This window comes from Marmota monax, unplaced genomic scaffold (genome assembly GCF_021218885.2).
Source record: "Marmota monax isolate L192 unplaced genomic scaffold, Marmota_monax_Labrador192_F-V1.1 WCK01_AAM20220418_F8-fsc00039, whole genome shotgun sequence".
Lineage (NCBI taxonomy): Eukaryota > Metazoa > Chordata > Mammalia > Rodentia > Sciuridae > Marmota > Marmota monax.
In genome coordinates, this window is record NW_026693602.1 from 10151851 (window position 1) to 10165378 (window position 13528).

A 13528-nucleotide genomic window follows, 5' to 3' on the forward strand; every position below is an offset into this window, starting at 1 on the left:
TCAAAGTGTAATTTCACTCTATATAGATTTCTGGGTAGGAGATTTCTTTCAGTTTAAATATTTAAGATATGCTCCATTTTTTCTTGCTTGCACAGTTGGTTTGCATTCTAACTCCTATCTCTGTTCCTCTGTGACTAAGAGTCTTTTGTCCCGCTAGGCTGCTTTCTAAAGTTTCCTTGTTTATCTTTCCCTGCAGGTCAGATATGACAAACCCAGGTGTGTTTGCTTGGTGTTACCCTGTTTGTTTTCCTCAGTGCTTCCTGGATTCCTAGTTCAGTATCTAATGCAAATTTTGGAAACTTCTCAGCCATAATTACTTTAGTATTTCTTTTTTCTTCCACTGTGGTTTTCCAAGTATGCATTCTTATAAATTGCACAATTTCCCACAGTTCCCATGTGTTTGACTCTAGTGTTTTTATTCTTTATCTTCTATTTGTATTTTAATTTGGGAACAATCTATTTACTTTGCTTTACATTCACTGAGTTCTCTTAGCTGAGTTCAGTCTACTGTGGGTGACCCCATCAAAGGCATTCTTCATTTCTATTTAAGGTATTGTGTTGTTATTATTTCTAGCATTTTCTTTTGATTTTTGTTGTTGTTGTTGTTGTTAGAGATTCACTTTCTCTGTTTAAACTACCATCTGTCTGTTATGGTTTACATGTAAGGTGTCCCCCAAAAGCTCATGTGTGAGACAATGCAAGAAGGTTCAGAGAAGAAATGATTAGGTTGTGAGAGTCCTAACCCAATCAGTACTTTAATCCCCTGATAGGAATTAACGGAAGGCTGGAAGGATGTGGCTGGAGGAGGTGGGCATTGGGGCCACGGGTTTATGGTATATATTTTGTATCTGGAGAGCGGAATCTCTTTCTCTGCTTCCTGATCATCCTGTGAGCTGCTTCCCTCTGCCAGACTCTTCTTCCATGAAGTTCAGCCTCACCTTGAGCCCCTAAGAATGTAGTCTGCTGTCTATGGATTGACACTTCTGAAACTGTGAGTCCCCAAATAACCTCTTCGACCTCTATCGATTTTCTGATTAGGTCCTTTTAGTCACAGCAGCGAAAAAGCTGCCTAAAACCCTGTTCTTACACATGGTCTATTTTTTTTTTTTTTGCCATTGGAGCCCTTAATATTATCATAGTTACTTTAATAATTATGTTTTGTTAATTATAATTATTTTAATAACTAGTTTCCTCTGTGGATAAGGGTCTTTCATCCTGCCTTGGCTCCTTTTTTATTTTAATAAGTATGATAACTCCAAAATCTCCACCATATCTGAATCAGGTTCTGGTACACACTTTCTCCCCTTGGGTTTTCTTTTCCTTCTTTTTTCTGTCTTTAGCATGGTTTGCAATTGTTATGTTGGAGGTTGGACATAATGAGTCAGGAAGTGGAAAAATGAGGATATAAGCCCTTAGTGTGGGGTTTTAAATTAACTTGGCAACAAGTCAGACTGTACTTTATGCTGCCAGAACTCTAGTTATGGAGGCTTTAATTTCTTTGGCTGTCCTTGTGTTTGCCTCTCTGTGGCCTTTATCTTCTGTAAGCAGATGTGTTGAGAGAGAATCTATGTCCTGCCCCTCTTTTGGCATGATCCTTTCTCATTAGATTGAAAGCTTGTGGCCATGGTGGTAAGGACAGGGGTACCAGAAACATTCTTTAATTATGATTAAATTTCAGTCTGTTAGTGAGCCTGGGTCACCTTATTGTGACCACACACTGAGCCCGCGTTGCTTTATTGCGGCCTCACGAGTGTTTCTTAACTCTCTTCTTCAGATGGTGTAAGGGTCCGGCGAACGTCGGAGGGAGAGACCACCAAGAGACCGCGGCTCATGCAACAGCAAAAGGGGGTTTATTTATTGAGGATCCAATCCAGAGCGCTGGGGCTCCGTGCTCACTCAAGAAAGGAGAGCAGCCCAGAGCCCAGAGCAGGGGTTGTGCAATGCTTAAGTACACTTTTTGGGGAGGGCGGGACTTTACATACATCACAGTCTCCTTTAACAAATCATCATACACCGCGGGAAAATCAAACAACAATTCTGAGACATGATTAGTTCATTCATTGGTGGGAACAGGTAGGGCGGGGGTGATAGGTCAGTTCTAAAGCAGGGTACACATTCAAACTGATTGGTCCAGGCCCTGCGATGCCTACGTGCAAGGCCACACAGGGCCCTAAGTTATTAAACAACCAGGCGGTCAGGGGGAATATTTACTGGGCAGTTCGAGTATTGTCTTAACAGCTACAGGAATTTCAGGTTTTGCATGTAGCATAGGAACTTAACAATACCTGGTCCTTTACATTTTAACTCAGGCCTTGCAGCTGAGAAACTTTACAATGCCTGGTCTTTTACACTTTAACTTCAATTTCTTTTACCCTTACAATGGGATTAGAAAGAAAGGTGGAACAAGGTAGAGGGAGACAAAGAGTAGGTCTTTGTTATAGCAAATACATGGGTGATTCACAAAGATCACTCCTTTCCTCCCTCCTCTGAGGTGGAACACATCTTTCTTTTATCATCACGATAAAAACATGGCAGAACTTCTGGTGACAAAGCAGACTAACATGGGTCCTCAGTGGTTCCTCATCCTCACGCTAATCTGCACTCAGCCTCTAGGAATTCTTCAAGATTACCATTCCAGTTCTTCTGCTGGTTAATGGATCCAACAACCTCTTCTCCAGGTTGTGACTCTCTGGATTCTTCTCTCTCTCTAGAGCCCAGGATAGCAGCTGACCTTGTGACCTCTCTTCTCTGATGGGTCCAAGACTAGTTACTGATATTCAGTTCATTCAGTTTATTTCCCATGGAAAGATTGGTAAAAAGGATTTCCAAGCTCTTATGTAGCAAGTTTGAGCCTGAAAGTGTCCTATATGCTATTTAAAACTAAGATTCTTAAATAGAATAAATGATTTAAAACCTAATTGTACATACATATCCTTATCTTATGTATGATACATAACAAATAGTAGTATTGACTTGGCATGGTGATGCGCATCTGTAATCCCAGCTTTCTGAGAGGCTGAGGCAGAAAAATAGCAAATTCACGGTCAGGCTGAGCAACTTAGGGAGAACCTGTCTCAAAAAAAAAAAATTAAAATTGCTGGGAGTACAACCCAGTGGTACAGTGACCCTGGGCAATTATGAAGTAATGAACTATGAACACTCACGTATTCAAATGGTCCGCAATGGTCACTCCCTGCTCCTCTGAAGCTCTTCTCAACTTTACCTCCATTGTACACAGCATGTGTGCAGGTGTGTGCACCTATATCTAAGTGCACATGCTTAAAGGATGCCATCATATTTAGCCCATGAATGGTAATCATTCAGTTTATTTCTTATGGTAAGATTGAGAGAAAACTTGTCATGTCAGCATGAGAGTGGCCCCTCTTCCATTAAGAGGTTTTACTTCCTAGGAAGTAAGACTTATCCCTGCCCCAATGGAGCATGGAATAGGTTTGGTCCTTGGATAAACAAGGGATTGAGTACCTTTTGTTAAAGCCAAAATAAGGGCAATTAGGTGCTAGAACCTACAAACAAAACAACAGGGATGATGAGGGAAAACAGAATGGTGTTTATCAGCACCCAAGCAAGTGAACTAAAGAAAAGAAAATTATACCTATTCTGCCCAGGATCTGGTACTCAGGTGCATCTATGGTGAGACAAGCATAATTCTTGGATTTAAACAAAAAATAAAAAAATGTCCAGAACATCCTGTCAGACATTATAAAACATAACAGCAAGTAAAATTTATAGAGTGTTTAGTATGTCTCAGAATCTGCAGTTCTCAATATTGACCTACATGGCCTTAATGTCCCTCTCAGATTGACTAACAGGTTTCTTCCTGGTGACAGGCCCTGACCTGTTTTCTTAGAGCATTTACTTTAGAAAACTTCTAATTGTAAATTCTTTCTATGCCCCCTTGGAATGTAAATCTCCCCACATCTTGCTAGTTTTACAACCCAGAAATGGCCTTTTCAAGGACTTGGGAGCCATCCTGTGAAATAGAATCACAGAGGAAGTGGTGTCCCTCTCTCTCTGTCTCTGCACAAGGGTAGTAATCGCACTCCTATGGGCACCAAGGCCAAAGAACAGGTGGCCTGACTGACCAACCTGTCCCCTAATGTCCTTCAGTTCTTTCCCACTATCTCATCCCAGCACTTGCAAAATGTCCCATATTTATGTTGCAACACAACTCACATCAATCCCACCCCTATTACATTAGACTTGAATTGAGTCTTCTTTGCCTGATTAACTCCATCTGAAACATTTTTTTTATTTGAAATTTAATGTAATTTGAAATTTAATGTAATTTGAAATTTAATGTAAATTGTATCTAAAAGAGAAAATAAGATAGAAAAAATAAATTAAAAACTCATAATTTCCAAAACAATGGAATAAATGTAACTGTAGTGATAGATAAAGAGGTTTTACTTCATAGGAAGAAAGACTTGTTCATGTGCCTTGGGCATGTGAGAACTCAGTGCAGTTGGAAAGTGAGAGGGAGAGGTATAGGTGAAGATCTAGGGGTGCTATGTGTGTTCAGGAAATGAGAAGTTCAGGCCGGCTTGAGATGAATATGCAAGGCTAAAGTAGGTTCAAAGGTCACAGGAACATCATGTAAGTAATGTGAAGCATTTGAGGAGAAAACATCAGCCACTAGGAGACTGGCCAAAAAGTTCCTAAGAAATAATATTGTTCTAATTACAGAAATGTCAGCTTAGATGGAAATTTAAGAACAGAGTCAGATAACATATATATTAGAGGTAGAATCAGCGTGCTGTTATTTTAATGAATTTGGGCAGTAAGAAGATAGAGGAAAGATACCAGGACACTCCCTCTCCTTTGGAGGCTGTTATTTTGCATGACAGGTAAATGCTGATGGTATCAGGAGCTGGCTCAGGGCCCTGTTGGTGTCCTGCATATCCTTTCACTGTGGTCCAGACATCAGAGGTGTGCTGTATGTAGCACAGGATGAAGTGAGTGGGAAACCAGTGAGAACCTTTGTGAATTGATGAGCGCCTTGGTGAGAACAGCTAAACCCAGGAATTATAACAGCAAGGTCTGGATTCAACAGACACATCTGCTAATTGTTTTAAGAAAAGCAATTAGTAACATTGGTTGCTGGAGAAGAGAATAAAGATAAGCTACATCAATTAAATATCTATGATATTCCAGGCAACTCTAAGCTCACACTTTTATAACCCACAAAGTCGCTTTTGTGTTAATACTAAAAATTGGAAATCGAGGTACACTGAGTCACACACTTGTATCTGAATCCCCGGTAGGCCACGCTGAATGTGAAATTTTGGGTAAGCCACTTAATCTCTTTTATGCCAAAGGCTTTTTCCTCCTCTCTATATTATATCATTTCCTTTTTCTATATCTCTAGAGTTTCCTTTTCTCTTAATACGAGCTCTGGGCATAGAGGGGGGAAAAAAAAAAAGATGTGCACTTAGAAAATTTGACCTGGCAGCTTAAGTAATTTGCCCAAGGTCATTCAGTGAATCAGTGGTAGATATAAGGGTAAGAAGCTATAATTCCTACTCTAATTTCCTGCCTGAACCATTAGATAGCTCCATCTGTTTTGATTCCATCATTAATATGAAGTCATATTTCTGTCTCTTAATAGAAATGAACTGATCTACTGACTAAAAGTGGAAGGTGAAAAGAATTTCCATAGCTTTGAATGCAGAAGTATTCTTAACAAATGCAACTTTGAAGGTGGTTCTGTTATACAGTTAAATAAATTTTAAGAGACTTTATACTGCTGGTCTTTATACTTGTGATAAAAGAAAAACAAAGTTCTCATTAACATGAGTCTTAAATGAACATTTTTATGCTAAATATTAAGTTAAGCTTTTGATATGTTGTGGCAACATTTTGAAATGATGAAGCATTCATTAATGCCTGCTTAAGTTAAAAGTAACACCACATTAATTTGATCTGATTAATGTTCACACAATGCACAAAGATACATTGATAATGACTGGCCACTTTTCTTAAGTGTTAACCAGCATATTAATATATAGTAAATGAATTGGATAGCCTGTGTAATGCCACTGTTCATTATTAATTCAGTTAATTAAATGTGTGTCAGACAAATCATTAATAACTTGATAATTCACTTGTATTGGATATTATCAAATCCTTTCAATATTATAAATCCAAGAGAAAGTGAAACTACAAATTTAAAGGTTTCATGTCTGCAATACTTATTTTTCAAGACTAGGCATAAAGAATTCCTTTATTCGAAAGGAGGAGATAAATAAGGATGTTTAGCACATACTTGCAAACTTAAAAATATTATGCAAGCATTCACTTTTTTTAAAGTTGTAGATGGACAAATACCTTTAATTTGTTGATTTATGTTTATGTGGTACTGTGCTGCAGTCCGGCTGCAGCAAAATAACGGGGGGTGAGGAACAACTTGTGTACATTGATACAGCAGGAGTGGAAGCCGTTTATTGTAGGACAACAGAGGTATTTATACATTCCACACAGCTTATCTTAATTAGCATAAACTAGATACAGCAGTCAACCAATAAGAAATCTCCACACTTAATGGCTTGCTGGCGTTACTTCACAAACCACTCCCTCTGGCAAAATGCCAGGCGCCATCCTGACTTGTTTACAGACTCTAACATTTGCCAGGCGCCATCCTGACTTGTTTACAGACTCTAACAGTACTGAGGATCCAACCCAGTGCCTCACATGTGTGAAGTAAGCGCTCTACTGCTGAGCCAAAACCCCAGCCCCATAAGCATTCATTATTATTGACATTAATTCAAACTTATTTATATAGATTTAATGTCAGCTTTTTTATAATTCTGAGCAAATCTTTATATTTCATGTCATTGACATAGGTCATCAAATAATTTGAATTTTATTTCTCCAAATTGCTTATCCACATAACATATTCCACATACACTCTACATCATTATTTTACCTGTCAGTTGCCTTTAAATGCTATGTAAGTACCAGTTAGTACCAGTTGTAGATGAATATAAACTTGCAGAGAGAAAAAATGAGGATTTGGATTCCTTAAAATGGTTTTCAAAATAGGTCAATTGCTTACTTCATTGGATATTGGAATCTAATATGGGGTTTGCCTACATGAGGTAGGGGCTGGAGACGTGGGTATTGTCAGTGCATAGCTGCTATTAAAAGTCTGTTGTGAAAAAGCTGCTACTGGGTTTAATCAGATGAGGACAGACAACAGACCATTCATGTCAGGGTCCACTATGCCATATGTTTCTATGGATGTGTTTACATTATAATTACATCCCTTTTCCTGTTCTTAGAAACTAAATATTTTTTGGATTAGATTCAAAAAGGACATGTATGGAATGCTATACACAGGCTTTGAGCTCATTACTATATATCCTCCTGAGAACAGATGGTAGACCTCAGGCCCTGTTACTACTCTAATGTATTCCTACCATCCCTTGATATAGGGACAGCAGTAATGGTAGAGTAAATTTCCCATGACTCCAAGGCAAATGTTTAGCAGGCGAGGACAAATTCACATATTTTTTCTTTTATTTTCTTTGCAAACATTGCAAAAAGAGTCATCAAAGTATCTACTAAAAAGTATATTCCTATTATGAATACAGAAACTGTTGAAATTACTGTAAGGCACTTCTCTTTAGATAGAAAATCAACACAACAGCCAAGTGAAGTTCAGGTACCTGTAATAATCATTTCTCACAACAGGGCCTACCCATGAAGTCATGAGTTTTGTTATCAATGTTATGTTCTGTTAAAAAGTGTAATCCCAGCTTGTATACAAATATGCCTCTTTGGATTTTTGATCTAATACTCACAACAACAGATTATGAAATGTTTCTTATGGTTTACAATTTGAACACATTTAAAGTGAAGGTCCAAGTCTTCATGTAATGTCAGCCTTAAGCATCTAAATTTTTTCTTCAAAATGATACCATGTACTATATTTTTTGCTATGTAGCATGAAATAGTTATGTATTTTAGAGATATTATTTAAAAGAAAAAAAACTCTATTGTAGATATAAAAAAGTGCTTTATATAAAATTTTGCAAGTGGTAAAACAACAATAAAAGTGTAAAGTAGAATTGAAGAGTTAAAACTATGTTGTCACCAAAGGTTACTGAAAGACTTTAACATATTGGCTAGGGCATTATGATTAACTAAATGGTGCTTTGTTTTTCCAAAGCTTTATCTGCCATGAGAGAAGAAAATTTCCGACTGGAGTTTGAAACAAGAATATAAAATAGTGAAGTCAGAGTCGTAGCTCTGGAGCCTGACTTGAAATGGCAGTTTGACCACCTTACTCAGACCACTTATTAAATGATGATAGAGTGAGTTGGAGGATGTTCTCCAGAGATACTGAAGCAGGGTCTGTAATGAAGGCTTCCTAGGAGGATCTGCACTTTTAACAACTTCAGCAAATGATGGTGATGCATGGTGGAGTTTGAGAGTGACCCTTCTGGAGATGCTTATTATACAGCATTGCACATGCGGTACAATTAATTTAATGGTACTCACTGAAGTGAAACTTGAAACTCATCAGATAATTTTCTATTTATTCTAGTGTCATACTTGATGAGGCTCACTGCCTCTTCATTAGTGAATGGTTTAAACAAATATTTATTTCGCGCATAATACGTGTCTGGCAATGTTTTAGCCACAGAATAATAAAAATGAACAAAAGAGACAAATTTCCTGTTTTTGTGGAAGTTCCATTTTAATGGTGAGGAGAAATGGAGATAAATACATAGAAAACAATGAGTTTTTGATCAAGATGGATAAGACTTATGAAGAAACTAAAAAACAGCATTCAAGAGCCATAACTAAACACGTCTGAAGTCCAATAAACAGCCAAAAAATAAACACTGGTCTGAAAGCACCAAACCATCATCTTTCCCTAATCTCTATGGCCTGCTCCCAGTGTCAAGTAAAAGAAGATTCATTTATAGGTGTGCGGATTAAACGTTAACCCTACATCAGCAAGAGCAAGGGGCAAAAGGAGCACAAGTGGGATGATTTCACCCCAAGACCCTGGGGACATTGTAACCAGGAGGTGGCAAGGCTGCCTTTGCTAATAACAGTAGCTTTTTACCTAGACCGGCAGAAGTCCTGTGGGTGAGCCAAAGCCACATGATGCTCTGCATCTTTGCCTCCGTTTGCATCTGCCTCCTGTAAACTGCACGCTGGGTCATGTCCCTGCTCACCTCTACATGTTCCCATATTAATTATTTAAGGAGTGTCTATCTAAAAACTAGTAATATGCGGTTAATTATCCCTAAATTTACCTGGCCCGTCCCATCCCCCTTGAAGACTGAGGCAAGGACCGCAGGGTTCTGTTTCGGTGTCCTGCAGTGGGGTCTAGACTCTCCAGTCATCCCTCCCCTCCAGGATCCAAACTCGGAGAGATAAACATCCAGAGCAACAAATAGAGCTTTTCCCCTCAAAGGGATCTTTATCCCTTTTTCCTGCCATCTAGCAGAAGCAGAACCGAGAGAATGATTAGCCAGACCACAGTTGGACCAGGACCACTAAGTTGAGCCTCAGGCCCCTTCCCCAGTTCTTCTCTACGTAAACCTGAAACTCCTGTCAACATGCCAACACCCACCATGGCCATACTCACTATGTTCCCTTTCCTGCTTTTCAACATTTTCTTTTCTGCTTGGTGGCTGGACCTGCTTGGTGGGGACTACCAGAATCAGTCCTCTGGCCTAGGACAGTAACAACATGAGAGTTCTTGTTCTAGCACCACGCTGTAGATGCTTTGAGACTTCCAGGAGACCAACAGATTTCTTCATCTAAAGAGTAGGAGCAATGCTTCTGAACCTGTTTAGCTTATGGTGCAGCTTGTAGAATTCATTTTCGATCCAGAACGACAGTCAAAAAAAGGTAAGACTTTATTTTTCTATCACAAATTCTTCCTTGTCATCATTCAGTGGTTGGCTAAAAATTAATACCAGAAATTAGTTGTTTTAACTTTTTTTTTACAGTGTTTTCTCTCTCCGCTCTGTCTCTCCTGTGTTTCCCAGTCATCCCTGGGACATAGCAGTTTTTAAATATGTGTAGCTATTAACTGGACAATGATGTTCTGTGCGAAATGCATCCGTCTGGTCTCCTAATGAGGTATCCATAGTCTGTGTCACCTCTGCTCCTTATTGTATGCACTCTCTGATTTCCTACTGGTTCTACTAGCTTTCTCCCCCTCTTGCTCTTGCACTGTTGGTTCATGCTGGCTTATTAATCATGCACCTTGAACTCTAAAAGATTCCCTACTTTTGATGACAGTCCCCTTCTCATTTGAATATTCTCCTTAGCCTTTATTGAGCCAAACAGACTGGGAGACTTTACATGCCTTCTCTGCCTTTTTTTTTCTGGCATTGTTTCAACTACATTACCCACCACAGGATGCTTACAAGAGATTTTGCAACAAGGCTCATCATTTTCAGAGTCTCATGGCAAGTGAGAGCTAGTATTCTCAATTCCTTACTCAAAGCAACCATGTCTGGAATTTTACTGCTTCCTACTGCTTGAGAAGACATTGATTGAAACATCTCCTCCTATTGGCAATGTATTCAGTAATTTTTTCTAGTTCTGTTGGATGAAGTGGGAGACTGGCTTCCTTTCCCACCTCCCATAAAATAGGGAAGAAAAAAAAAAAAAAAAAAAAACAATGTTTTTAAACGGCCAAAACCTTAAGTCGTGTTTCCTTTGGGGTTTTGCTTTTGATATGCAAGAACAGGTTTTCTGTATTCTAAAACTTTTCTCTCTCAAAAGGATTTGTCTTTGCAAATCAAAACTCTACTCTTCAACAATACTTAAACACTTAAAAGTACATAAATGACTCTATTCTTATATCTAGCTATTTCATTTCCCCTTTCAGACCATAATCCCAGGACACTTTAATTTAAGGTATAATTTTATAGAGACAGAGGCAAATCTATCAAAAAAACATATTTGTATATGTGTATTTTTTTTTTCTTTTTCTAACACATTAGATAAGGACCAAGTGAAATAATGTGCATGAAAGGCTAGTCAAAGTGATCATGGCATGATCAAACAATTAGATCCACAGGCATCATTATTGATGAAGGGTTATTTATTAGAATGGACATGCTGTAGAGCTAGGTAGGAATAGGGTCGTTATTTTCAGCTCTTATGTTAAACAGAACTTGCTTCCAGCCAAATGTATTAAAAATATTGCTCTCACCCCCATAAAAATCAAGAAGCAAGTTTTGGAAGTAAAAATGCAACGAGCAGATAGAATTCCGTCAATCACCATGATTCAGAATGTTCCGGTTAGAGACAGGTTAAGAGATACAGTTTCACCATTAAATAGTGACACGGGAAGCTAGAATTTTATAGAATGTATCAGAGGGAAGCAAAGCCATGTGTAGAAGACAACTGATTAAAATGTGGAGTTTTAAAGGCTGTGCCTTGATCAGTGCATAAACAAAATCTAAGACCCCCCCCCACCTCCCAGAGGGAGATAGATGCTGGTCCCCACAGCAAATTACAAGAACCACACTGAATCTTGGTGAAAGCACCTCAAAACCTTCAAACAGAAGCATCAAAGCAATTTGTAAAAATAAATTATTCCAGACTACAAAGGAGGAACACTGAACATAGAACCAAAACCCACTCACTACATAGCTGTTTCATTTTTATAAATATGTTTAGAAATGTGTGTCCTTTTCATTTCAAACAGTGGATACAGTCATCTTCAGTACATTCTTTAGCAGTTTTCATAACAATTTACAACTCTCAGCTAATGTTATGCATAGATATTTGGGTGAAAGGACTCTGTCTCACTCTAATTAAAGATTCTTCTCACCCAACATAGAGTAAATCAGTTAATTAGCAATTGCTATAAAAAGCAGATATTAGATTATGCATTGTATACCAAAACCATAAAATACTGAATAAAATAACAAATTAATAATATGCTATATAAACACATAATTACATTAAAAATTTTAACAGGACTCTTTTAATGAAATGTTACAAATTTTACTTCAGCCTCCCACGTCACAGAGTTCAGTTCAGTACTGTACAAACCTTGTTAGAGCAAAATCCACAGAAAGTATTTCGGCAGAGCTTTTCTTCTTCCTTCCATCCAGAGCCCCTGCATTTTCATTATCTTCCTTTGATGAAGCTTTGAATAGCCTGTACTTCTTCTTGAACCTTTGACCTCATATCCTGTAAGTGGATAAAGTATTAGTGCATCAATACTTTATTGAAATTCTATAATAAGCAACACATGCATTACATTTCTTGGATAAGAAGGAGACCATTTGAGTAACAGGAATTAGCACTCTATTGAATATGAGATGACATTTGATTCTATGGGTCATTCTTTATAAATCAAAATTTATTTAGTAATAGTAAAGTAGAAGTATGTGGGTAAGAGATCAATACATAATGTACTCTATTCTGGCTATAGGAGACACAAATAGGATTCAATCAATCTCAATGAAGTTTATTTTTCCTGATTTATTCTTATTATTTTTTTTTAAAGCAATACCTGAAATGTTAATGCAAAGAGCGGGGCGGGGTGGGGGGGATTTTAAGAAGCGAAGCCACCTCCCTGGGAATGACTGAATATCTATGACTGCGGATGGTAAAGATGATTTGTTTTTCCTTGACTCAGGGTTTGCAATGGTTACAATAATTATGTAGGAAGTATCCAGGCATAATATCCTCCTTTTCCTTTCTATCAGATGCTTTTCAAGTTTTAAGAAACAAGCTCAAATCCCTGTTCCTTTAAGGTGTTCGATTTGTTTTGTCTCTTCTGACCTCTAGTGATCACTCTGTTTTTTAAACTCCTACATTTTAACACCACACCATTTGCTCTTTATTTATTTTTAACTTTCAGTGCATTGTATTTATACATAGTACTGAGTTTCATTTATTTTTACATGAAATTTTTGGTTGTGATAATGTAATAAAATTTGGCATGATTTCTTCAACATAGCTATAGCATTTCGAAGTCCTTGAACATGTCTTATATTTCTTTTTATCTGACATACAACCTTGAAATATGTGTGCTACATGGAAGTTGCACAATAAATGTATAATAGAAATGATTGGCCTATAATATAGAGATAGTATATGGCTAGAAATTTGGAAATAAATATGTATAGGGAATGATTCTTCAGATATTTTTGGGCAATGCTTTCGACCTTTCTGGACAAGACACTTGTCTCTGTATTAATTTAGAAAATAGCATTAGAGTAACTGTGTTAACAAAAATGCTATTTCTTTGATGACACAGCTCAAGTATATCATGGAAAACTCTTCTATAACATCTTAATTTAGGGATCTCTGCAACTTAATAAGTAGCAAATGAAGATCAAGCACTTGTGAAGTGCCAGGCTTCATGCTAAGTGTTGGGCATTCAGTCATGTGCAAAATAGAATCTTTCTGGCCTTATGATTCTTACAGTTTAGTGAGGAAAGGAGATAACTAAACAAACACTTGTTATGAGTGAAATGTGTGTAAAATGGAAACATAAAAGTGTTGGTCCAAGAAT

General features: G+C 37.7%; 1 long non-coding RNA gene across 5 annotated transcripts in view; it reads left to right on the forward strand.

The window, feature by feature from the left end:
• Positions 1-442: 442 nt before the first annotated feature.
• LOC124103129 (uncharacterized) overlaps positions 443-13528 on the forward strand; it is a 33171-nt gene continuing 20085 nt past the window's right edge. For 2 of the 5 annotated variants that reach the window (XR_009228230.1, XR_009228232.1), the window contains exons 1-2: positions 459-550; positions 1775-9888. This is a non-coding gene — a long non-coding RNA (uncharacterized LOC124103129). Of the gene's footprint in view, positions 551-1774; positions 9889-13528 lie in introns of all 5 variants that reach the window. The other 3 variants (XR_009228231.1, XR_009228234.1, XR_009228233.1) reach the window with 3 other exon arrangements.